This window comes from Aedes albopictus, chromosome 1, assembly GCF_035046485.1.
Source record: "Aedes albopictus strain Foshan chromosome 1, AalbF5, whole genome shotgun sequence".
Classification (NCBI taxonomy): domain Eukaryota; kingdom Metazoa; phylum Arthropoda; class Insecta; order Diptera; family Culicidae; genus Aedes; species Aedes albopictus.
Genome location: NC_085136.1, coordinates 8,239,115 through 8,262,701, shown reverse-complemented (window position 1 = coordinate 8,262,701; position 23,587 = coordinate 8,239,115). Strand labels below are relative to the sequence as shown.

General features: G+C 37.9%; 1 protein-coding gene and 1 long non-coding RNA gene across 8 annotated transcripts in view; one reads left to right on the top strand and one right to left on the bottom strand.

Annotated features, from left to right (window-relative positions):
* Positions 1–23,587, top strand: part of LOC115254883 (potassium voltage-gated channel protein Shaker-like) — a 332,755-nt gene that overhangs the window by 195,187 nt on the left and 113,981 nt on the right. The window lies entirely within an intron of this gene.
* On the bottom strand, positions 6,993–21,696 carry LOC134284475 (uncharacterized). The gene is made up of 2 exons (XR_009995795.1): positions 12,047–21,696; positions 6,993–11,985 (listed from the first exon to the last, which is right to left on the bottom strand). It is a non-coding gene; the product is annotated as an uncharacterized LOC134284475 (long non-coding RNA).

Genomic DNA, 23,587 nt, shown 5'->3' with positions numbered 1-23,587 from the left:
CTTCAGACATCTTCTTCATACCAAATATGCCATACTACATGGATTTAGGGCCTTAAACTCCATTGAATAGACGCCATATTGAATTTGCAGCCATCATCTTGAATATTGGGCCGACAATGTGGAAGTTTTGGTCTTTAGTGTCGATTTCCGCACAAAATTCGTCAACCATGCTAAAGGTTACAAAAATCACCGAAGTTTGATGTGGCTTGGTTCAGTTTTATATACAGCCAGTTTTATCGGAGCTGGTCCGAAACGCTTCTATCGATTCAGACCATTTTTAATGACAAACATTGCGATAAAATCCCGGTTCGATTCGTGCTAAAATCAAAAAAATCGGCCGATGGGAAGTGCCTTAAAAGTGAGTGACATTTTTTGTACACAGACATACACACACACATACATACACACAGACATCATCTTAATTCGTCGAACTGAGTTGATTGGTATATGTGACTTGACCATCCGAGCCTTCAATCGAAAATTCGTATTTCAAGTGAACATATAGCCTTTCAGTACACTTTAGGGTACGAGAAAAGCAAAAAACTTTCATGAAACACTTGATTAGAATTACTTTTTCTTCAACTTAAACAAGTCTTTTTGTTCAATACTATAACATCCCACAATTAGCCAGGAAACTTCCCATTACAGTCTGATGAAACAAATTTTTCGTCAATGTTACCACCTCCTCCATTATGGCGATTGAGTGTATCCAATTGGGACAACAAATAAATTATGTGACCCCTTACAAAAGTAAACCGGGAATATCCGCTGACTGGGCTGCCTGTCGTCGTCACCTCGCAATGGGGGGACTTCCGAACGTTTTAACCACAAATAGTGTGCGAGGCAACAACATCCAACACCAGCAATTCCCAAAGTGTACCTTCCTTCCCCTTGCCCAACCGGAATTAGAATGTATGTATAACAGCAACGTTTTGATGGTCGTATTATTACGTGAGCGAGCCGTTACTCATTTGTCCGGGTGCCATCCACCTCCCTTTCACCCCCATTCCTCAAACAGATCCAGCCTATGAGGGTGCGTTGCCTTCTTCTCCCCCACGCGCCCGAGCGCAGGCAGGTGGATAGAGTTTCCTATTGTTATTCTGCCAGCAGTAGTTCAGCAGTTCGATAGTTTGAGTTTGTGCAGCTAGACAAAAGGCTCCCCCAACCAGCAGCAACAACATCAACAACAACCCTAGGAGCAAGCGATAGCGCTAGTAAACGCGGGAGTTTGGTCTGGTAAGACCGCGCGTTTGCCATCAACGCGCGTACCGCGAGGAACGCCGGGTCGAGCGTTGGGGGGTAGGAAGGTTGTTATTGAAATATTAATTCCTCTCGTCGGGTGTGTGAGGTAACGTGGAACGGGGGGATTGGGGGGGTTTCGCGGAGTTCGGTAAATGTGTTGGCATGTGGTATCGCTCGGCGTTTGTGTGTATTTGAAGAACTTCCCTCGTCATCAGACTGTGATGGTTGATTTGGCGGTGCTCCATCCATCCAACATCAATGCCACCCGAACAGAACAGAACGGAGTGAGTGAGCGAGTGGTGAATGAGTGAGAAGCCGCGTCAAAGGAGTCAAATTGGAATTCTACGCCACTGACTGGTGTGTAGATTGCGAGCAGCCAGCGCCGTTATTGTTGAACAGGTTCGTCGCGTGTGTTTGTTCCTAGCACAGTGCGATAGGGAATTCTTTCGCGCTGAAACAGAGCCCGCACGACGCGGTGGCGGTGTTTTGTAAAAGGCACAACCGAATCCAGCGTGTCGGAGCGTCGAATGAAGGGAAAATTGTAAATCGATTTTTCGGAAAGTTTTTTTTTCAGTGATATTATTAGTTTCATTGCTGTACGTGTACCTTCTTGCGATAGCACGCGTTTCAGTTGCTATGCGAAGATAAAACACGGGGAGGACCCGTATAGTGAAGTTTTTGGAGCTTATCAGGACGTGACATAGAATGCCACCACAAGTCGCCTAAAATGTTTGCCTTCACCCATATCCAGTATCTACCAAACAGGTCTAACACATAGAAAAGCAATTTTCTATTGAATATCTTGAGAGTTGCACAATATTTCTGTAAACTGTCTTAGATGAAATTGTTCACAAGATTCATACTTCGTACATGGTGGCCAACCCGTTTTTTCGTTGCAGCAAAAAATATTATGAGCACGATTTATGAGTTCGATTTCTAATGCGATTTCCTCACATCTTGACTATGATTCAAAATGTTGAGCGGATGCTCGACAGAGTTGTTCGTCGGATTGTAAATCTTCTATTCGAATGACCTCCTTCAGGAATTTCCATCGAGGACTCTATAAGATATTTATTCCAAAATTGCTTCTTTTATCTATCCTGAGATTCCTTCTATGAATTCTCCCGGAATTGCTTTAATGATTCTTTCCAGAATTTTGTTTTTTGAAAGATTGCTTAAAAACTCCTACTAAGATTTTTGCATAAATTATTTCTGAGGTTTCTCCAACGGTTCTTTCGGGGATTCGTCGATGATTCATACAAATCATCATAACAGTATACAACAAAACACTACAAATGCACAGTAAAAAAACGTCACAAATTAACCACATACAACGAATAATATAAACATGATACAATACAACACTAAGCCTAAATATACCAGGTTATCCCCAACAATTGACGATCGCAGGATGACGGCGTTTCACAAATGTTCTTGGTCCATCAGTCATGCTGGAATTTGTTTTTGTATGGCAGTTCGCCCTTTAGTTCGTCTACACTTTGATGCCCCTGTTAGGGGACGGGTCATTGCTCAAAATTGCCTGAATATAGGCAATCCAAAATTGATTACATCCCATAAGGTTATTTTATTCCGGAGCACTACAAATGTTCAAAAGACGCACATGGATATGTTCACTAGAATTATATAAAACAAGATGTTTTCGTACATTTATTTTCTTCATCATAAAAAATTCAAACAAACAAAACAAAATTCATAACGGGGATTTCTGCAAGGATAGCTTTAAGTGAGGAAAAGCGGAGTTTTTGATAGTCTTTATACTATCAAAGACTCCCTTCTCCCCTACTTGATATGTATAGGGTATGGATATGGAAAAATATGCCACAAAGGGGCAGGAGAATGACAAAATTTGATACGAGACATAAAAGTTCTCCTTTACGAAATGATCCTGGACCGACACGCCCAGAACTGTGAACGAAAAAAAAATTGTACTTAAACATAAAGTAAAATAATGACCATGTCGCAACCTGCGACAATCCACCCAATGCGACATAGGTTTGTCCCAACTTAAACAGAATAGGATAATGATCGCACGCCACGAGTTTAAAGATTTTTAGGGCTCGCATTGCGATTTTCTAGGGGTAACTTCAAGTTGGTAAACAGTGCAACGAAGTTGAAGATCTACCATCAAACAGTTTCTATATTTGCTTAGTAATAATCGATTATTCACGAGTTGAAACACACGCAACAAATATAACTTCTGTTTTGTACCAACAAAAAATAACGAGATCATGTCATTATCTGTTACCAGTTGGGATATAGAGTGATTGCCGCGTCTTCTTTGTTGCTTGTTTTGTCTATCTTTTGTCCGACAATTCTCCTCCTTGGTTCCGAGTCAAATTTTGAGCTCAATTCATCAACGCCAACTATAGTTGTACCACTCCAAAATAGGCAGTTTTGTATGAATATCGGTGTTTGTCTGATCAACTTTTATCTACATTGCACTAAGGGCCAGAATCGCAATCTAACGGGACAAAATCAGTTACTCCGAAACGAACCATTTTCGGTAATGGTGTCTTCCCGAGCAGAAGAGAATAACAACAGCATAACAAAATGCGTTATTTTGGCAAAATAACTGCACAATGGAATTAGTTATTTTTATGTTATTAACATAACATATTGAGTTATAAACTTGTCTGTCATAAGCGGCAAAATAACAAGTCACATAACAAAAACTTGTTCCTGGAAAATCAATTTAATAACATGTTTTGTTAGTGTCAATAACAACTTAATAACAGTGAATTTGGGAAATATTTCAATAACATATTTTGATATTAAAGAGTTATTGATAACATCCCGAAAGAAAAATTAGTTATGATATCAAACAATCGCACATGCTGTTGAATAGAATGCTAAAGTGGAGGCGATATGCGTACACTTTACCCGTGGGTAAATGAAAGCATGTACGCATATGGCCTCCACATTAGCATCCTTTTCTACATTATATATGACTTCGTGTTGGCTGAGAATGCTATACATATTTAGACCAGCATGTGAGAATGACGGAACAATCATTGCGAACTTCAGTTTTTCTCTTCCCTCATAGGCGTATTTTCGACTATTCATGTAATCTTTTACCACAAATAGGTAGATCCGACTTCATCCTCTGGAACGACAGGGAAATATGTAAAAATACAAAATCTTTCTGAAAAATTCCATTCAAAACCATCTACAATTTTGGATTCAGCGGTCTGTATTAGCTCCGTTCAAACAAGTTTACTCAATAAGTTTGACATTTTTATCATTGAAATTCTCATGCCAAAAGCGGAATCTGGAACGTCCCTTTCAAACCCCACCTTCAATATCGTCTGCTATGTTCTCGTTTTGATGTATGTAGGGTGTTGCGCCACTTGGGCAGTGGCTGATATTTTGGGAACTTTTCAGCTACAACTCAGTCAATTTCAAACATCGCGGCGCCCAGCAGGGACTTGGTGTTGTACACATTACAGCACCTCCATGTCACGTAATATACCATACCTCTTATCAAATGTGATACCGTAAGCATAACTCGCGAAATACTGTAAATATCGTTTTTGAATGACGTAGGATTTATTTCAAAACTTGTTTTAGTTTTGATAGCAATAGCATAAAGTATTTGTACACTCTCAATAATACAATAATAACCAAACTTGTTCCACAACAAACTGTAATATTGAAGTGTTATTTAATGGCTGTATACTTGGCTGTATAGCAATAGCTTGGTCATAACAAAATAAGATTGTCCAACAAAACATGTTATGGAAACGTAATGCCTTGATAATACAATAATAACAAAACGAGATATAAAAACAAGGTTTTGTAATTTTGTAGTTATTAATTTGATATTCTCCTCTGCTCGGGTTTTGACCATGACACTATTAATAATTGGTGGTCTTTAAAAAAGTTGTTTGTTTTACCAAAATCAACAACTCTGTCATAGACCTCAAAATTCCATGGCCTACTGTTTTTAGGGTATTATAAGAAAAGTATTTTTAATGTTTTCTTAGGATTTTATGTTCAGAATAAACTAAATCTGTCAATAACTCGCAAACAGTTGACCGTGGAATTTTGACGTCTATGAAAGAGATGTTTATATTGTCAAAACAGTGTCAGATTACTATGGCTAACGCAGTTATTTAATCTGTTCAGTGATTTCCCTAATTTTATTTGGTTTGATATTTTTATCTCTAGAGTAAGAGCTGCATTTTTTTTAACTCTTTGCACAATATTCTCAAAATGTTTCTTGACCAATATCTAACGAATTCCTATGAAATTTTGATGATATCATCTACACTGTTAAACGAGTTTTCAGTCGTTTGCTCGAACGCCTTTTAGACGAAAGGAAAGTTTGCCCGAACACCGTTTGGCCGAAAAAAAAGAAAGCATGTGCTTGAGTGATCGCGTCACTGTTGTCTACAAGAGTATACTCGAGGTTCATTCGCGCATTCGTCCTGCTCCACGTAACATTTTTTTTATGGGAAATTTTCTATTTTTGTGTGGAGCGTAACATAGCGAAAAACCCGCTGTCTTCTCTCTTAGCGTTACGTAATATGCGAACAAACCGTCGGAAGAACAGCCTATGATATAAAGAATGAAACTATTCTGATAATCATATTGGCAGTTAGATTGACAGCTAGATTGTCAAAAAGTTCTTGATTAACAAATCTAGGATGAACAACCCACGTTAAAAGAAGGGGAAATATTTGCAGAAATTGGATCAACCACTTTAAGGGCACTATTGGTTACCTAGACTTTGTCCACACCACTGAATTATATTGGCGATTATTCGGCCATTTTTTTTTTCTTTTTTATTTAGGGATTTTCTGCCGTAGGCAGGTTCAAACCGAGTATTCGGCCATTAGACTTTTCGCTAAATGGCGTTCGGCCCGGCACCGGTTATGCACTCAGCCATTTTGATACATGCAATCAAAACCCGGGTTGAGGTGAAGTACTGACGATCAAAAAGAGATATTGGTTTGATTGATATAAGAGATAAAAATACTAAAAATAATATCTAGAAAACTTTCCCGGAATATCTGAACAATATCAATATTTGAAATTTCAGGATTGGTTAGATTCAAATATGATATCATGATGATATTCTAGGAGTAAAATGTAGATATTATTTTATTATCTTTTATCTCTTATATCAATCAAACCAATATCACTTTTTGAACTCCAGATCAAAATATGCTATTTTTGAGATATTTCCCTCTACGCGGAAAGTAATACACTGTTTTTCGTGATGCAAATAGTTTTGGGCACCATTTATGTCCAAGTGACCCCTAAGATATAAGAAAGGTTAATTTTATAGTTTTGAAAGGGGATTGCCGTGACTTTAAATAGGAATTTTCATGTAAATAAAAATAAATCTTTCTCCGATCATTTTGTGAGTTTATTCCTGGGTTTATACTATCAAATAGTATACAAGCAGAGTTGCACAATATCAGTCTTGTCAGGTGACTACTGATATTGCACCATCGTCACTATAAGTCCATGCCGTTCAATATCAAAACGACAATGACAGGCAACGACCTGATATTGACCCGCACTGTAGATCACAATCATTGTAACTGTTGTGATATTAAGTGTGTTCCGTCGTGGAACGGGGATTTTGCAGGGTGGACGGATTCGGGACCGGTAGTTCGCTTGGAAGTGGACTGTATAATTTCAGGATTGAAACGTCGGGGGCGAATCTAGACTTCTTCGGTCGGTGGTTGAATGTTGACTCTTGTGCGGTGGCGGCGTCGAGCAGTGATGGAAAAAAGTGAGGAATGCAGCTGAGTAGACACAAACGCAAAGCTATCCTACTCGCGAACAACAGAAGCCAGAATATATTCGCACTTCCTTCACTCGCGAGCTAACGAAGCTGGTCGCACTCGTGATTGATTCGCGAAGCAGCTCTGAACATTTTTCAATTTTGTGAAAAAACGAATTTACACGGCCGACAGATTAACTTTTCAGGAACAATAAAGCACAAATCACTACTATCTGATGGATAATTACTTGTTTTGCTATTAAAATCGCACTAAAATGCAATTCCCGCATCTCCACTTGTTCTTCGCGAACAAAAATTCATGAGTGTTTTTGTTTTTGTTTTGCTTCATACTCGTGAAGCAAGCGGGTGCGAATAAACTCACACACGGCTTACTCTCGGCACCGTGAGTAAACCGTTTGTTGCTTTTACACTCGCGAGTTGATTCACGATGAGAGTGTTTCCATCTCTGGCGTCGAGCGATGGAGATGAGATGAAAGGAAAAGGATGCATGACGGAGACGATCTTGGTGACGGAGGAAAATTCCTTGAACAGAAGAAGCTGATTGGTTCGGGCGTCGATGATGATGGTTGCACATACGATCACGAGGACGGTTGATGGTTTCGGGCATGATCAATCATGTTGTTCGGCGGGAAGAAACTGTTGGATGGACGGCGTGGCATATTGTAGGGAAAAATGTGGCAAAATATATGCGGTCTTCTTCGCGTTGGCGCGAACAAAGTGGTTTTTGCCAAAACTCAAACTTTTTTGTGACCAACACGCAAAACTTTTTATTTTGTACATCATATTGAAAAACCATCTTGGTAAATCTTCAATTGGGTTTTTAAACAAATTTTAAAGATGCCCTATCAGTGATATCCACACACCATCACAGTCAGTCCAGTTCTGATGGAACAAGGAAAGTGATGGTGACTCAATAGAGCGCACGCTGACTTGGATCGTAGTCGGCCTATCAAAATCAGTGATTTCTCAAGTGATTTCCTTACCATCCTTACCACCAGTGACAGAGTGAAACCCTGTATACAAGTTTCATATGAATGTTCTAAAAATGTATTTCTCTTGAAGTTTGTGCGTTTTTCTGAGATTGTTCTAGTGTAATCTAGTGTATACATACACAGTCATTCATTGAAATAATCCTGGAAATTGATAGAATCGACTATGTCAGTTTTCTTGTGACTAGTATTGATGCAGCACATCGGAGATGTAGTGCAAGATTTAAAGCGGCCAAGCCTACTGTCCAGCGTTATTAGTTCCACAACTAAGTCATAGAAGTGGAGTATCTCGTACCAAACGCTCCAAATAATGCTTGTTATTTAAGTTGGGCATAAACGTTGGGAGTGGCATTGCAAAGAAAGTTAATATCACTCTATTGAAGTCCTCCTCGGATGGGACTTAGGGAATTCCAGACTCGATAGCCTAGGCTTTATTGCCATTACTCGCAATTACTTGAAAAATATCTACCAAAAATAATACTAGAAACCTAGATTTGTAGTCAATTTTCGAATGCTGAGTTGATGTTGTTGTTAAACTTCTAACCTAATCATTTGCAATGCATAAATCCATAGTGATAGCCCTTTGATTTACAAATGTAATCAGTAATCGCTCAATGTCTTATGGTAAAGCAATTCCTGTCCAAAAAGTTGCCATTTTTGACTTTATTTTTTTAATTTTTAAAAGTTTTCTGTTCATGCGCTGGGTTTTGTGGATTATTCACTTTTACATCTTTAAATTTGTTACTCGCCAATCTTTCACATTACGCCTACATTACATCCACGAACTAATGTGTGAACCCTCTGCTAATCCTATCCTCCGATATCCGCATGAGTGTGTGCATACGCAGAGGTATATTTAGACTGCTGTGGTTACAAACGATTACAATCATCACTTCCTTCTCCTAACGTGGCAGGCGCTTACACGCTGAATATGCCTGCTAGTTCCCGGCAGATATCTCATTGGTTCCTTGTGTGAGTATGACTGATCTAGCGATACTGGGGTAGCATCCACGAGTGGTCAATCAAGCTCAAGCTCTTGATCAAGTTACAGTGGGTTCCAGAAAATGTAAGGAAGACTAACATAGTCGTTTTAGAAGGATTTCAGAAGGTTTCTCAGGCGTGTTTCGCAGAAGGACTAGAATTTCGAGGGCTTTAGAGAGGTTTCAAGCAACCCGAGCAAAGTCTGACAGCAAACTGAAAACAAATTTTGATGTTGTGATATTGCAAATTATGATAACTCAGGTTGTTGTCGTTTTGGTCATTTTAACGGTTAAAACATCTAAAATGAGAGCAGAAAAATGTTGTTGAGAACAAATCCTACTATCAGTGATGCAAATTGAAAACTATTTTTGCTACCAGTAAGAAAAAATGGAAATTCGTTGAATATAGGGGTTTTTCGATTGATATGGAATTCCAAATGCCATAAGATAATTACACTAATAGTATATTCTTAGAGTTATTATACAAGGTTGGCTAAGAAGTTTTGAAATACCTTAACAACTTATTTTTTATAATAGTTTGAAGTGACAGCAAAACGAAATCTAAATTTGTAATCAAGTTTAGTCAAGACAATCTGATATAAAAATGTGATATCAATTTACTGCTGAAAACAAATCGAGTTTTCGATTTGCTATCATTTTGTTGTTAGACTCTGCTCGGGAAGGTTCAGAGGGTTTGAGAGGGTATCAGAGGCGTCTCAAGGATTACGAGAAATTTTAGGGACGTTTCAGGAAACTTCAGGTGGTCTTGAAGGAGTATTTGGGAGTTTTATGGGATTTCATCGGGTTTCATAGGTTTTCAGAGGAATCGAAAGGAGCTTCGAGAAGGAGAGAGGGTTTCAGGGGTTTTCAAGCGTTCCAATAGAATCCCAGGAGTTTCAAAAATTGTTAAAAGGTTTCACGAGTGAGTTCAGTGTTTCAGGGTTTTATTAGTTTTCAAAGTTAAGTTTGAATGGGGTTCAAATTTTTCATGCAATTTAGGTAAAACTAGCTGTACCCGGCAAACTTTGTCTTGCCTACTGTGTTTTTTGACGTTTCAAGTTTTTAGCCAAAACCAAGTCCCCGGTCAAAATGTATGGAAGATCGATTTTCAAAAACTCTCAATTTTTCCATATTTCTTGTCTCAAAACCTTCCTTGGGTGAAAACTAACAGGACAAAACTAAAACGACCAAAATCCGTCCTTCCGTTCGCAAGTTATGCGCGGTCTCACGTATGCTACTGCATTTTTATATATAAAATATAGATATAGATACAGAGGTATTTCGGTTTCTGTTATGGTTTTTAAACTTCCAAAACAATAGGTCCCCTATCCACCGTGTTGGGACTGCCACTAGGTATAGCTTCCGGTGGAGGAGCATTTCATACGCAGCTGCTGGATGCAAGAACAGACGCTGTTTGAGACGCACATCTTTGGTGAACAGACGCTCGAATCGTATCACCGCAATCTAGCTGAAGTAAGAACAGTGCCCAGGCTGCACTACCGGTTTAGCATACAACTATTAGCTGGCAGTCCTTGTCATCGCTTCACTAGTGGAAGCATGAGGTAGGAATTTGTGAGGACTACAGGTATATTGGACGCTCTTTGGCGTCTCACCATTTTTGCAGCCCATAGGTATTTAAGGGGACTTCATAGGAAGGGTGTTTTCAGGAAAATTCCTATGTATTGTATTGGAATATCTTAACGGATGTTCCTTTTGAAAAACTAATTAGAAGTTCGAGGGGTTAACGAGCTTTGAAGGGGAGTTTTAGAGTGATTTTAAGAAGGTTCCAAGGGCTTCTCTGGTGGGTTTAGAAGAGGCGCCAGGTTTTGCGGGTTTTAGACGTTTTTGGAAGAGTCGAAAGAAGCTTCGCGAAGTTTCAGAAGTGTTTCAAGAGAGTTTGAGGAGCTGCAGAAAATATCAAGCGGTTTCATGAGAGCGTCAGGTAGGTTTTGTTACTTTTCAAACTTAAGTTTCAGGGGATTTAAAGGAGTTTCATGAAACTTCGGATTGTTTTCATTGGATTTGAGGGGCTTCAAAGCGAAGGGGGTCCAAGCTAATATGTTGAAATATCTGTTCAAACTGTTCAATCTAGTGTTCCAGGAAGTTTCAGGTTGTTTCAAAAAGGTTTCATGGAGTTTCTGAAGGTTTCAAGAAGATTCAAAGTGGGTTCTTGGTGGCGTTCAGCAAATTTCATAAGTTTTTAGAGCAATTTAAGGTGAGTTACATGGAAATGAGAAATTTTCAGAGAATTTTCAAAAGAATTTCATTGGGCTGTAAAGAAGAGGGTGATATTTAGAGAATATATTGGAATATTTATATTAAGACAATCTTTAGATGTTTCAGCTGAAATATCTTCAGAAGTTCCTCTGGAACTGGGGATTCTCCATGAGATGAGAAACTTTTGTTTTGATGCTTAACAGAGTTCCCAACCTACGGTATTTATGCAGGAGTTCTTTAGAGTTTTATTCAGATGTTCCTTTAAAAATTCCATCAGGAGTTGATCCATTTTCATGTTTTCAAGTTCCTTCTTCTTCTTCTATTCTTCTTCTTCTTTATGGCTCTACGTCCGCACTGGGACTTGGCCTGCCTCGCTTCGACATAGTGTTCTTTGAGCACTTCCACAGTTATTAATTGAAGGGGTTTCTTTGTATATTGTGGGGCAAGGACAATGATACTCTATGCCCAGAAGTTGAGAAAATTTTCTCGACAGGAACGGAAATCGAACCTGCCGTCTCCGGATTGGCACCACTAGGCTAACTGGAGACCCCTTTCAAGTTCCTACGGAAAGCGATTGAAACGAAAATATCTTTCTTACGCCCGACGTTTCAATGGGCTATGCCATCTTTTTCAAGGGTTCTGTAAAGGTCAATTGGCTTAGTTACATGAAGATACAAGAACATACAAAAAACTACAGTTTTACAAGAATATTTTTCGTTTTTCGTCTGGAGGTTCAATCTTTGCGTGAAAACTTGTCAACATAATCTGGTTCATCAATTTCCTAAAATATCACAATCGAAATCACGATTTAACAATTTGAACTGACAAAAACAGTTACTAACTATTGGATTTACTACACGAAACGGGAAGAAAACTGGACACTGGACTACACTATCTTTCTTCGTCGTAAAACTATGTACATTTAAACGGTCATTTTGTAGTCATTCTATGAAAGTTATGGAGGAAATAATGGTTGTATGCAAGTTATGTCAAATAAGCTATTGTGTGTCATTGTCATTCAGGTTTGTCTGGTTATCTATTGTCTGTGTATCTGTGCGGTTTGTTTTGGTTTTGAGTGTGTGTAAAATTCCTGCATTAATATTACTAAGACCGTCGCAATCGCTTCGTTTGTTTACCGTCTCGTCCGTGTTTACGATGTGGCAAACCTCCAAGATGTACATAGTTTTACGACGAAGAAAGATAGTGTAGTCCAGTGTCCAGTTTTCTTCCCGTTTCGTGTAGTAAATCCAATAGTTAGTAACTGTTTTTGTCTGTTTTATGTAGTTCAAATTGTTAAACCGTGATTTTGATTGTGATATTTTAGGAAATTGATGAACCAGATTATGTTGACAAGTTTTCACGCAAAGATTGAACCTCCAGACGAAAAACGAAAAAAATATTCTTGTAAGACTGTAGTTTTTTGTATGTTCTTGTATCTTCATGTAACTAAGCCAATTGACCTTTACAGAACCCTTGAAAAAGATGGCATAGCCCATTGAAACGTCGGGCGTAAGAAAGATATTTTCGTTTCAATCGCTTAACAGACTGAAAGCCGAAAAATCCCCTGTGAATTCGAAGCAGTCGATAGCATCTACGTTCCTACGGAAATTCATTCAAGATTGTTTCCTGAAATTACTCTGAAAACTGCTTTAGAAATTTTGACGTTCCTCCAGAAGTTTCTGTTGCATTACGGTAGAAACAGATTGCTGACGACCGGTTTGGGTGAAAAATGACCTTAATGCAAAAGGAGGGCTAGAAAGTTGATTGATTGATTGATTTGTCTTTATTTCAGAGACTTTCAGCCCTTGGCTGGTTCGTCTCTAAATTAGAGAATTTCTTCAGGCATTCTTTCAGGAAATACTGCTGGGATTCCATCTGAAGTTTCTTGTATTTCTACTAGAACTTCTGCTGGATTTCCTCAAGAATAGTTAAGATTCTTCGAAGAATTTCAGAGAATCCTACAGATTTTCCTTCTAGGAATCCCACAGGCGACCCATACTTGGAGTCCTCCAAAGGTTCTTTCTGAGAATACTTAAACCAGTTCTGAAAGACCCTTCTGGAAGACATCTTAAATAGATCATTATGATAATCTTCCAGGAGCTCTTTTTTTTTGGAAATTCTCCTTATTTTTGTGAATATACCAGAGATCAAGGAGATCTATCTAGAAATCCTCTAGAAGTTCTTGGAGAAATCCCTTGATCAGACTTCTGCAATAACCTCCAAAAAATATTCTCGAAGCTATTCCAGACGAAACACCGGGAACCTCTAAATAAAAGTCTTAAGATTCAATAAAGGAATCTGTCGGAATCCACAAAAGGCATTCATGGAGTAGTTCTCAAAAAATGTTTCTAGGATAATACCCACAAGGTTTACTGGAGGAATCCCCTAGAAGAATGTATGATGAACATGTTTCATTGGTTGATTTGATTGATATGGTCGTATGTTGGAAGGGACAATAGTAATCCATTTAATGTATGTGTTACGGGACGGACGTCGAAAACCTCTTCAGACAAACTCGCTTTTTAGTTGAGTCAGCTACAAGCTACAAAGATTTTTATTAAACGCATGTTTTAGTTTATAATTTACGGTTACCTTACAGTTTTAGTTTTTCTTCGTCTAGTTTCCGTCTTTGTAACAATGTTTGTTCGGTGTTTTGTTTTGTCCTGTAGATATTTATGTTTAGTTCACAAAATTCAATATAATTCAATTCTACTTACAATTTTTGCATAAGAAATAGAGAAAACACAATTTCAAAAATTTAGATATATGTAAGTTTTAACGTGTTCAATGTCACTTTGTATCGTGTACGTTTAGATTTAGATAGGTTTTACAAAAAGAAGAACGTCAAATTAGTTGACAGCATTGGTTTCCACTATGTCCCGAGTATCACGTTCAGTGGATGTAAGGGTGGTACTGAACGCCTCGGGTTCCGTCGCGCACAGTATGTGTATGTAATTGTCAGTGAAATAGAGATCGTAGCATACTGTGCGCGCGAGTGGCGGTGTTGTCACGCGTTTTCTTTGCTCCGGCGAATTGAGAAACGGCTGGTAGCGCTATAACCTTGCGCAAATTTTACCTCAAAAAGTGCTTGCCAATTGATTTTGAGTGTTATATTTCTCTTACCTGACGATTTACCGGATCACGTAGTGTTTTTTGTGAGTGTTTGTCTTCATTTTCGCGTGATTTCCGTGTGGCAAATGGAAGTCAACAATTTCGTCTTGAGAGTACTGGAATTCGTGTTACTTGGTGAGTGTGTTCTTGTACATCGTTTTGGTGCCTGAACGTTGACCAAATGTATCCTTTGGACTTAACTCTTCCACTAATAACACCCACATTCCCGTGGCACCTAGGCCTGAGAAGACGTAGAAGTGTCTACATACCTCTCTTAGGTGTCCATCTAATCTTCTTACATCCCTTAGCTGTGGCAAGGACGTGGTCAGGACAGCTTTCTCATAACAGTGGTCTGGGACTATACCGCCAAAACAGTTACTTGATGCCAAACAATAGTTATTTATGTAACGAGTTGCAAAAGGTTGATTTTTTCTGCACGAGTCGTACACTTATTCAACGAGGCTTGCCGAGTTGGATAAATACGAAGAGTGCTGAAAAAATCGAGTTTTGCAACGAATTACAGACAAAATTTTATATGCAATGATTTTTTTCATTATACAACTCATTTGGGTTGCATAATGTTCATAATGCAACTCAAATGAGTTGCATTATGGACATTATGCAACCAATTTTCATTATGCAACTCATTTCAGTTGCATAATGAACCAGTTCAGAAAACTTAGCCATTATGATACCAAAATGAGTTATATGAAATTGAAATTATGATACTGAATAGCATAAAATATATTAATATGTTTCAGATTTGTAGTATATCCTATATACAGGTTGAATATATGCTTTAAAAAGAATGGAGATTACCGTGCTATTGATGCAAAGCAGAAAACACATTCCTCCAGATTATCCATTTTGTCATCTTACCCAGAAGCTCAGCGCATTTTTCAACGATGATTCCATTACGGAGGCGACGATGAAGTTATGCTTTCATACGCATTTTTCCAGATCACATTTCGCTTCGTCAGTGGATTTTTCCACATGCATTGGCTGCCGACATACACGCTCGATATTTCACGGTTTTCCTACACCGTGCGCTGACTGTCATCGAAACCATGGTTGCGAATCCTTAGCAAAAGCACTCAGTCGACGTTAAAAATGTCCACACATTCTCACGCTTTCACACCAAACCGTTGCGCTGCGTTGATGGCGATGATGGTAGAATGGGAAAAGCACGTCCTTGTTGGCCATCACCATTAGACAGTACGTTTTCAGATACAGGGTTTGGCAATATAGAAGGATCCAAATGTGCGACACACACGTCATCGTCATCGCAATCCGAAAACCGGAACAAGGGGTGAATCGACCGACAACAGTGTAATAATATTTTCGCCCAAATTCTACTGCAGTTGCGAGCAATGTGTGACCATGAGGAAGCTCTTCCTGCAGGAGAGCCCAGCCGTGCTGCAAACATAGTCAAACCAAGAGAAGCACGTGCATGGTGGTGGCACAGGAAGTATTTCTTTAATGAAAATTGCCCTTTACTTCGGGATGGGAGTCAGCCGGTGGCGCACTACTGACTGGGAGGAAAAGTTCCGGGAATTTCTGACGCTGGAAATAGTTGTTCCAGTTGGAAAAGTTTCGGGTCCTTCCTTTGTTGTCTGGTGGCGGCGGCGGTGCTGAAGTTTCACTGAATGGCACGCCAGAGAGCGCGCGAACTGTGCGAAAGCAAGTCATTCATTCGACTTTCGACGGATTCAACACTTTGCCGCCGCTTTCATGGATGCGTTTCAACAAGCCATTTTTGAAACTTATTATGAGCTGTTTAATGCTTTCGGAATGCTTAACGAGCGATTTCCTGCTAACAATGCAGTTTCTATGATCCTTAACTTGTTTCACTAGATGGGAATTCTTCAAACTTATGAAAAAAAAATAATGATGAGCATCTTCTTATTCAAAATCTTTCTTAAATTCAAGTCTCGATTCAAGAAGCAGGCCTTCTCTTGTAAACTAATCCCAATTGAACTGAAACTGAATTGAATGCAAAACTGGAGACATAACCTACGATTTCTAAAATTTTCAAATGCACAACTGCCTGGAAACAATTCCATCTATTGTTCAAGTGAAGTATTTCTCATGATAGCTGCAAAAAATCACATGTAGAACAGAAAATGTTATTATTCGATTGGAATTTAGTTTTTTTTCAGAAGTTTTATTGCTGATTTTTTCAGAAATTTCAATAAAGACTTTTCTCAGCAATTCCTGCAAAATTATTCCAGAATCTATTGCATGGAATTGTTTAACAAATTCTTTTATGAATATTTGTAGAGTATTCTCCGGTTTTTTAGGCATTCTTTCGAAAATTTCTTCAAAAACAATATATATTTTCAGTAATCTCTGGAAGGATTTCTGCAAATATTTCAGCATTCCTTTTTATGAGATTCCTTCAGAAATTCCTCTACGGATTTCTCATCCAAAAGTTTTCCACCAATTTTTTATTGGAATTACTTCCTCAACTAGTTTCTCTTGTTTATTTTTTCTAGAAAAAAAGAGGAAAGAAGTTTCATTCCTCCAGAGATAACTTCAGATTTTTTATTCAGAAATCTCTCCACAGAATTCTCAAGAAATTTTTCTAGGAATCCCCAACAATATCACCAGGGGTTTTTATGGGATTCCTTCAGAAAACCCTCCAAGGAGTTATGTAGAAATTTCTTCAGAAATTCTTTCAAGATTTTTTTTCAATAATGGGTTTTGCAATTTCTTGAAAAACTTCTGATAAAATCGCTGGACGAAAATCCTTAACAAATTTCACATAAATCTGTAAAAACCTACCAGGAGATGGTTATGACGGAATCGCAGGAGCAATTTCTAAAAAAAAATATCATTGTAGGAATTTCCGCAGCAATCCTTGAGTAGGATTCTCACAAAAGTCTTATCGGAACCATTGGAAGTATTTTCCAAGGAATCTCTGTAGGATTTTTGAAGGAATATTTAGAGCTTTTTCTGGAAACTCCATGGAAAAACTTTTGATGCAATTCTTCACTGAAAATCTGAAGAAAATCCTGAGAATATTTCAAAAGAAATCCTAGAATTTCTGAATAAATCTCCAGTGGAATACCTGTAGAAATCTCAGGAATTACTCTCGAACAAATATCTAGAGAGAGATATCTGAAGACATCCCAAGGACATTCTTGAAGGAATCCCAACAGTAATTTCTCATAATTTTGATTGAAGCACCACGGTGGAATTCCAATAAACGTTTATTGAGAATTTAAGGATTCATTTATAGAAAGTTTCATATAACATCTTGGAGGAGTTTCTGCAAGTTTTCCTGAAGCAATCTGTGGGCGGATTTTTGAAGCTATTGCTACAGGATTACTAGGATATACGCCTAGATAAGCTTTGGTATTATTTTCTGGAATATACCTGGCATTTCCTCCGACAATCCTTGAACATTCCTTCAGTAATCGTCTCCATCAAATTCTAAGAAAATTTCTTCAACATTTCCTTCTGAATTCCTTCTGTTTATTTTTTGGGCATGTTTTCTGTAATCGTTTTGGAAATCCATACAATAATGCCTTTCGGCATTCCGTTGGCAATTTGTTTGAAGAATTTTTCGGCGATTTCTTTGAAGACTCAGGAATACTTTGAACATATTTTTCTGGCAAATATATTTGAGATTATTGAGGATTTTTTTTTTGAAAAAATCGTCTGCAATGGACATTGAAGAAAACTTTCTAGCATTCGCCGCATGTAAACAAAGATAGCATGGACATTAGCATTGCGACAGCAGTTGAGTTATGTCAAACATAACGCTACGGTGGCACTATCTGTTCATTCTATAGCGACCGTTTTAATAATTTCAGTGATCCATTGTTTCAGAACTTATTTGGCCATTCGTTGGGAAATAGTTTTGGAATTTCTCTTGACGACTTCTTCGTTAATTTCTTCGGTAATTCTTTTGAGGAAATCTTCAGCAATTCTTTTTGGAGTTTCTCATACATTGCCCTTGGAAAAACGTTGGGTAATCCCTTTGGAAATTGCTCTAAGCAAGCAAATCATTTATGGTTTTTGTCATATTCTTAAAACTTTCATTCAGATATTTTTTGCGCATTGTCGCGGAAATTTCTTTTATTTTTTTGACAATTCTGTTGGAATCTTTTTTGAGAATTCTCAAAAGAATTCCTTTGACAAGTCTTATATAAAGTTCTTTGAAAATTCGAGAAGTGTTTCTGAAATTTCATCGTTTTTATTTGTGATCTACATCTACAAGAATTGGAAGTTTATTCGGCAAATATATTTTCCAAAGCAATTTCTTAACAAATTTTTAAAAGAATTCTCAAGGGCATTACTAAAGAAATAACTGGCAGAATTTATAATGGAATTAGCGAAAACTATCAAATAAATGAATGCCGAACCAATTCATAAATTCTCATTTAGTTGCCAAAAAAATTCATAGAAAATTCGCCGAAACAATATTAACAAAATTTCCAAAGAAATTGACGAACATTTTTTTGGGCACTACTGAATATTCAAGAAATTGTCAAAAGTATCCCCAAAGAAATTTCTGATAAAGATTAATTCCAAAACTGCATCATAGTCGTGTACGGAAAGCCTCATTTATGATAGTTGAAATTACTCTCTCTCTCTCTCTTCCTAAATGCAAGTAAATCGCCTATATTTTTTGCACCCTTATATATTTATTATTTATAAACTTATTTTTGGGAGTTTTCCAAATTTTTAGTGTTCTCACGCTTTCAAATCAACTATGTGATAGTGGAACTTCTTCCATTTTTTCAGAATTTCCTCAAAATAAAATAAATATTTCCGGAGTACATTTAGAAATTCATGCCGGGATTTTTTAGATTTTTTTTTTTCAGAGGTAGCCCCAAAAATTGCCTCAGAAAATCTTCGGGATTTTAAAAAATCCATCAACAATTTTATTTGGCAATTTTCTTCAGGGGTTCCTTTAGATTTTGGGAATAGTTAAGATAATTCGCCAGCTGTTCCTCCAAAACTTCCCATCAAAGGTTTATCTAGCATGGATGTCTTAAAAAAATTTTGAGAAATTTCTCAAGAAAATTATTTTAGGAATAATTTAGAGAATTGTTCATGAATATCTTCAGAAATTCCTCTACAGATTCCTCCATCCATTCCTTCCGAAAATCTTCATGGAATTTCCACGAAATTCTGCCAGGCATTCCTTCCAAGATTTGTCTGAGAATTACTTCAGGTATTGTTCCAGGCTTTGCTTTAGAAAACAATAGTTTTCCGTGGAATTTTCTCCCAATATTGCTGGAGTAGAAATAAGTTTCATATTTCTTCCAAAATTGCTCCACGAATTTCTTTAGATAGTCCTCCTGGAATGTTTTTCAAAAGATCTTCCACGGATTCCTTTTGAATGATCTTTTAGTGCTTGTTCCATGTATTGCTTCCCAAACTCTTACAGATTTTCTTGATTTTAGAATTCCTAGATTTGTTTTGGATTTTCTCCAACAGTTCCTCTAGAAAAGCTCCATGGGTTTCCCCAGAAATTCATCAAAAGATTCTTTCAGACAATGATCTACAGTTTCCTTCAGAAAAGCTTCCAGTGATTTTTTCAGAAAGTTTGAGATCACTCCAACAATATTTCTCCAATGATTTTCCCGCTCCACGAATTCCGCAGTTTATTAAAAACTTGTTCTAGAAATTTCCCCATGGTTTCCTTGAGGAATCCGCTCTCGGAATTTCTCTAGAAATTTCGCCAAGAATTCGTTTTGAAACTCCGCCACAGATTCCTATAGTTGGTCTCTACACAAAATTGTACAGGGATTCCTGCAAATATTGTTAAATAAATCCAACAGGGATTTGTTCAGGAATTGATTTGAAAAGGGATTCCATTGAAAATTTTCGCAGGATTGTGTCCCCAAGAATTTCTTCAGGGAATCATCCAAGACATTCTGCAGGAATTCCTTCCGAGATTCTTGCTTTATTACTTCGAGTGGTTCAAGTAGCAATTCCTCCACAGATTCCTGAAGGAGTTTATACAGAAAATCCTATTGATACCTCGTGGATGACTGTCTGGCAGAAAACTTGATTGAACGAAACTTCTGAAGCAACTCGCAAAGTAATTCCATGGAAAACTCCTTGAGAATTCCATTGAAGTGTTTCTGAAGAAATCTATTAAAAATGTCTGCAGGAATCTCTACATAAATTGCAGTCAAAGGTATTAGTGAAATTCCTATAGAAATACATCAATGATTTTTTGAGGGACCCCTGCAGGGTTTTTTGAAGGAACTAATAGAGATATCTTTGGAGAAATTCTCAGAAGTGTTTCTTATACAATTTCTATAGGTATTAATACGCAATAATCCTATTCTGAGAAAAATCATCTGCAGTTATTCATTGAATAAATGCTAGACAATCCTTTGAGAAATATCTAGAGTAATTCATGGGGAAACAGCTGCAAGAATCTGTTGAAAGTTTTAATGAATAATTTCCGAATGAAGTGACTGAAAGAATTCCTAAATATATGGAAGACCTCTGCAAAAATTCTTAAAAATCTAAAATTATTTCTGAAATTGTTTCTAGAATAAAAAAATGAATTCCGAAATGAAAACCCAAGAAGAATTTCTGTAGATTCAGCTGTAAATAAATTCTCCTGGAATTGTATCCTTCGAAAAATTCTTTGAAAGGGTTCCCGGAGAAACTCCTGAAGAGTTTTTTTTTTTGAGAATTTCCTTGAAGAATTCTGTAAGTCTCAAAGTCTCAAAAAAACTCCTGGAGAAAATTATAATTCATTCAGAAATGATCGAAGTAATCCATGGATTAATTCATTCATTAATTTCTTGAGCAATTCTTGAAGGAATTTTCTGTAGCATCCCCGGAGGAATCCCTGAAAAAATCCCAGAAGGAATTTCTGAAGAAACCCATGGACTAATCAAGATCATTTTTTTGAGAAATTCTTGAAAAATACTCAAGAAAGTACTGAAAGAATATCTAGAGGAATTCCTGGTGAATTGCTCATAGAAATACATACACATGAATGCATTAAGAAGGGTAACCTGGAGGATTTTTGAAGGAATTCACGTTAAAATAATTCTAGGAAATACTGCAACAATCTTCTTTCTACAAAAATTCTGAAAATTTTAATTTTGAATATTTTTAAAAAAATATCTAAAAGAAATTTCTTGCGATGGTGCTGGAGATAATCATGGAGGAAATTCTAATGGGACGGAATACATTCTAAAAAAAAATCTCGAAGGACTCTATAGAAGAATCCTAACTAAACTTATAGAATGAATTCCGGCAAGAATGCCCCTTCCGCAATAGTTACAGAAAATTCGTAAAAACAATCATTCATGGAGGGATCTCTCTAGAATCGTCCTCCTCATTCCCTACCAGAACAGATTCCAGGTTTATAAATTTGCTGGTCCTTTCCATGAATTCCCTTCTGGAATTCCTCTGGAATTTCCTTCGGGAATTCTCCTGGGATTTTCTTCATTTCTCTGAAAGTTTCTTCAGGAATTCTTCAAGAAGTTTCTCCGGATGTTCCTTCTGGAATTCCTCTGAAAACCCCTTCAGGAATCGATCATAAAATTTATTCAGGAATCCCTCAAGAAGTTTTTTTCAAGAATTCTTCTGGAAGTTCTATCAGGAATTCCTCTGGAATTTCCTTCAGGAATTCCTCTGGAAGTTTCTTCAGGAATTCCTCCGGAAGTACCTAAGGAAATCCTCTGGAAAGATTCTTTTGGATGTTTTTTCGGGAATTCCTCTGGAAGTTCTTTAGTAATTCTTCAAGAAATTTCCAGAAGAATTACTAAAAGAACTTTAAGAGAAATTCCCGGAGCAGCATCCGAAGGAATTACTGGAGAATCCTCCAGTGAAATTTCCAGTGAAAAGCTCCATGGGTTTCCCCAGAAATTCATCAAAAGATTCTTTCAGACAATCATCCTCAGATTCCTTCAGAAATGCTTCCAGTGATTTTTTCAGAAAATCAGAAATTCTGGATCACTCCAGAAATTTCTCTATGGATTTTCCTGCTCCAAGAATTCCGCAGTTTATTCAACACTTGTTTTAGGAGTGCTGTAAGAAATTGCCCCATGGTTTTCTTGAGGAATCCTCGAAGCATTTCCTGGAGGAATTCCCGGGCAAATCCCTGGAAGAATCTACGAAGAAATTCCTGGAGGAATCCCCAAAGAAATTCCTGGTGGTATCTCCGAAGGAATTCTTTGATAAATTCCCGAGGAAATTCCTGGAAGAATCTCCGATGAAGTCCCTGGAGGAATTCCCGAAGAAATCCTTGCAGAAATCCCCGTAAGATTTTCTGGAGGAATCCTCGAAAAAGTTTTTGGAGGAGTCCCCGAAAGAATTCCTGGATGAATTCCCGAGGAAAATCCTGGAAGAATCCCCGAAGAGTTTCCTGATGCAATCTTCGAAAGAATTTCTGGAGGAATCCCCGAAGAAATTCTTGGAGGAGTTCCCGAAGCAATTTCTGGAGAAATCCCCGAAGCAATTCCTGGAAGAATCCCCGAAGAGATTCCAGAAGGAATCTTCGAAATAATTTGTGGAGGAATCCCCGAAGAAATTCTTGGTGGAATCATCGAAAGAATTTCTGGTGGAATCCTCGAAGAAATTCCTGGTGGATTTCCCGTAGGAATTCCTGGATGAAATCCCGAGGAAATTCCTGGAAGAATCCCCAAAGAAATTCCTGATGGAATCTTCGAAAGAATTTCTGAAGGAATCCCCGAAGCAATTCCTGGAAGAATCCCCTAATAAATTCCTGAAAAAATCCCCGAATAAAATCCTACAGGAATCCCCAAAAGAATTTCTGGTGGAATCCCCGAAGCAATTCTTGGAGTCCCCGAAGGAACTCTTGGAGGAATGCCCGAAGCAATTCCTGGTTGAATCCCCGAAGCCACACCTGAAGGAATTCCCGTGGGAATTCCTGAAAGAATCCCCGAAGAAACTCTTGGAGGAATCCCAAAAGGAATTCCTGGAGGAATCTCCGAAGGAATTTCTGGAGGAATCCACCAAGAAATTCTTGGAGGATTCCCCGAAGCAATCCCTGGAGGAATTTTCCGAGGAAATTCCTAGAAGAATCCCCGAAGAAATCCCTGCAGGAATCCCCAAAGGAATTACTGGAGGAATTCACAATGCATTTCACTATGCATTTATGAACCAGTTGTTGAACACAGGCATAACCTAAACTGCTAGTCTGCCTGTCTAGACTGCCAGTTTTTCTTTATCACTTTATCTAATCGCACATTTGAAGAGGTTTCAGGGGCGTTCCAGCGATGTTCCAGGGGTGTTTAAGAGGGCTTCAGGAATGTTCCAGTGGT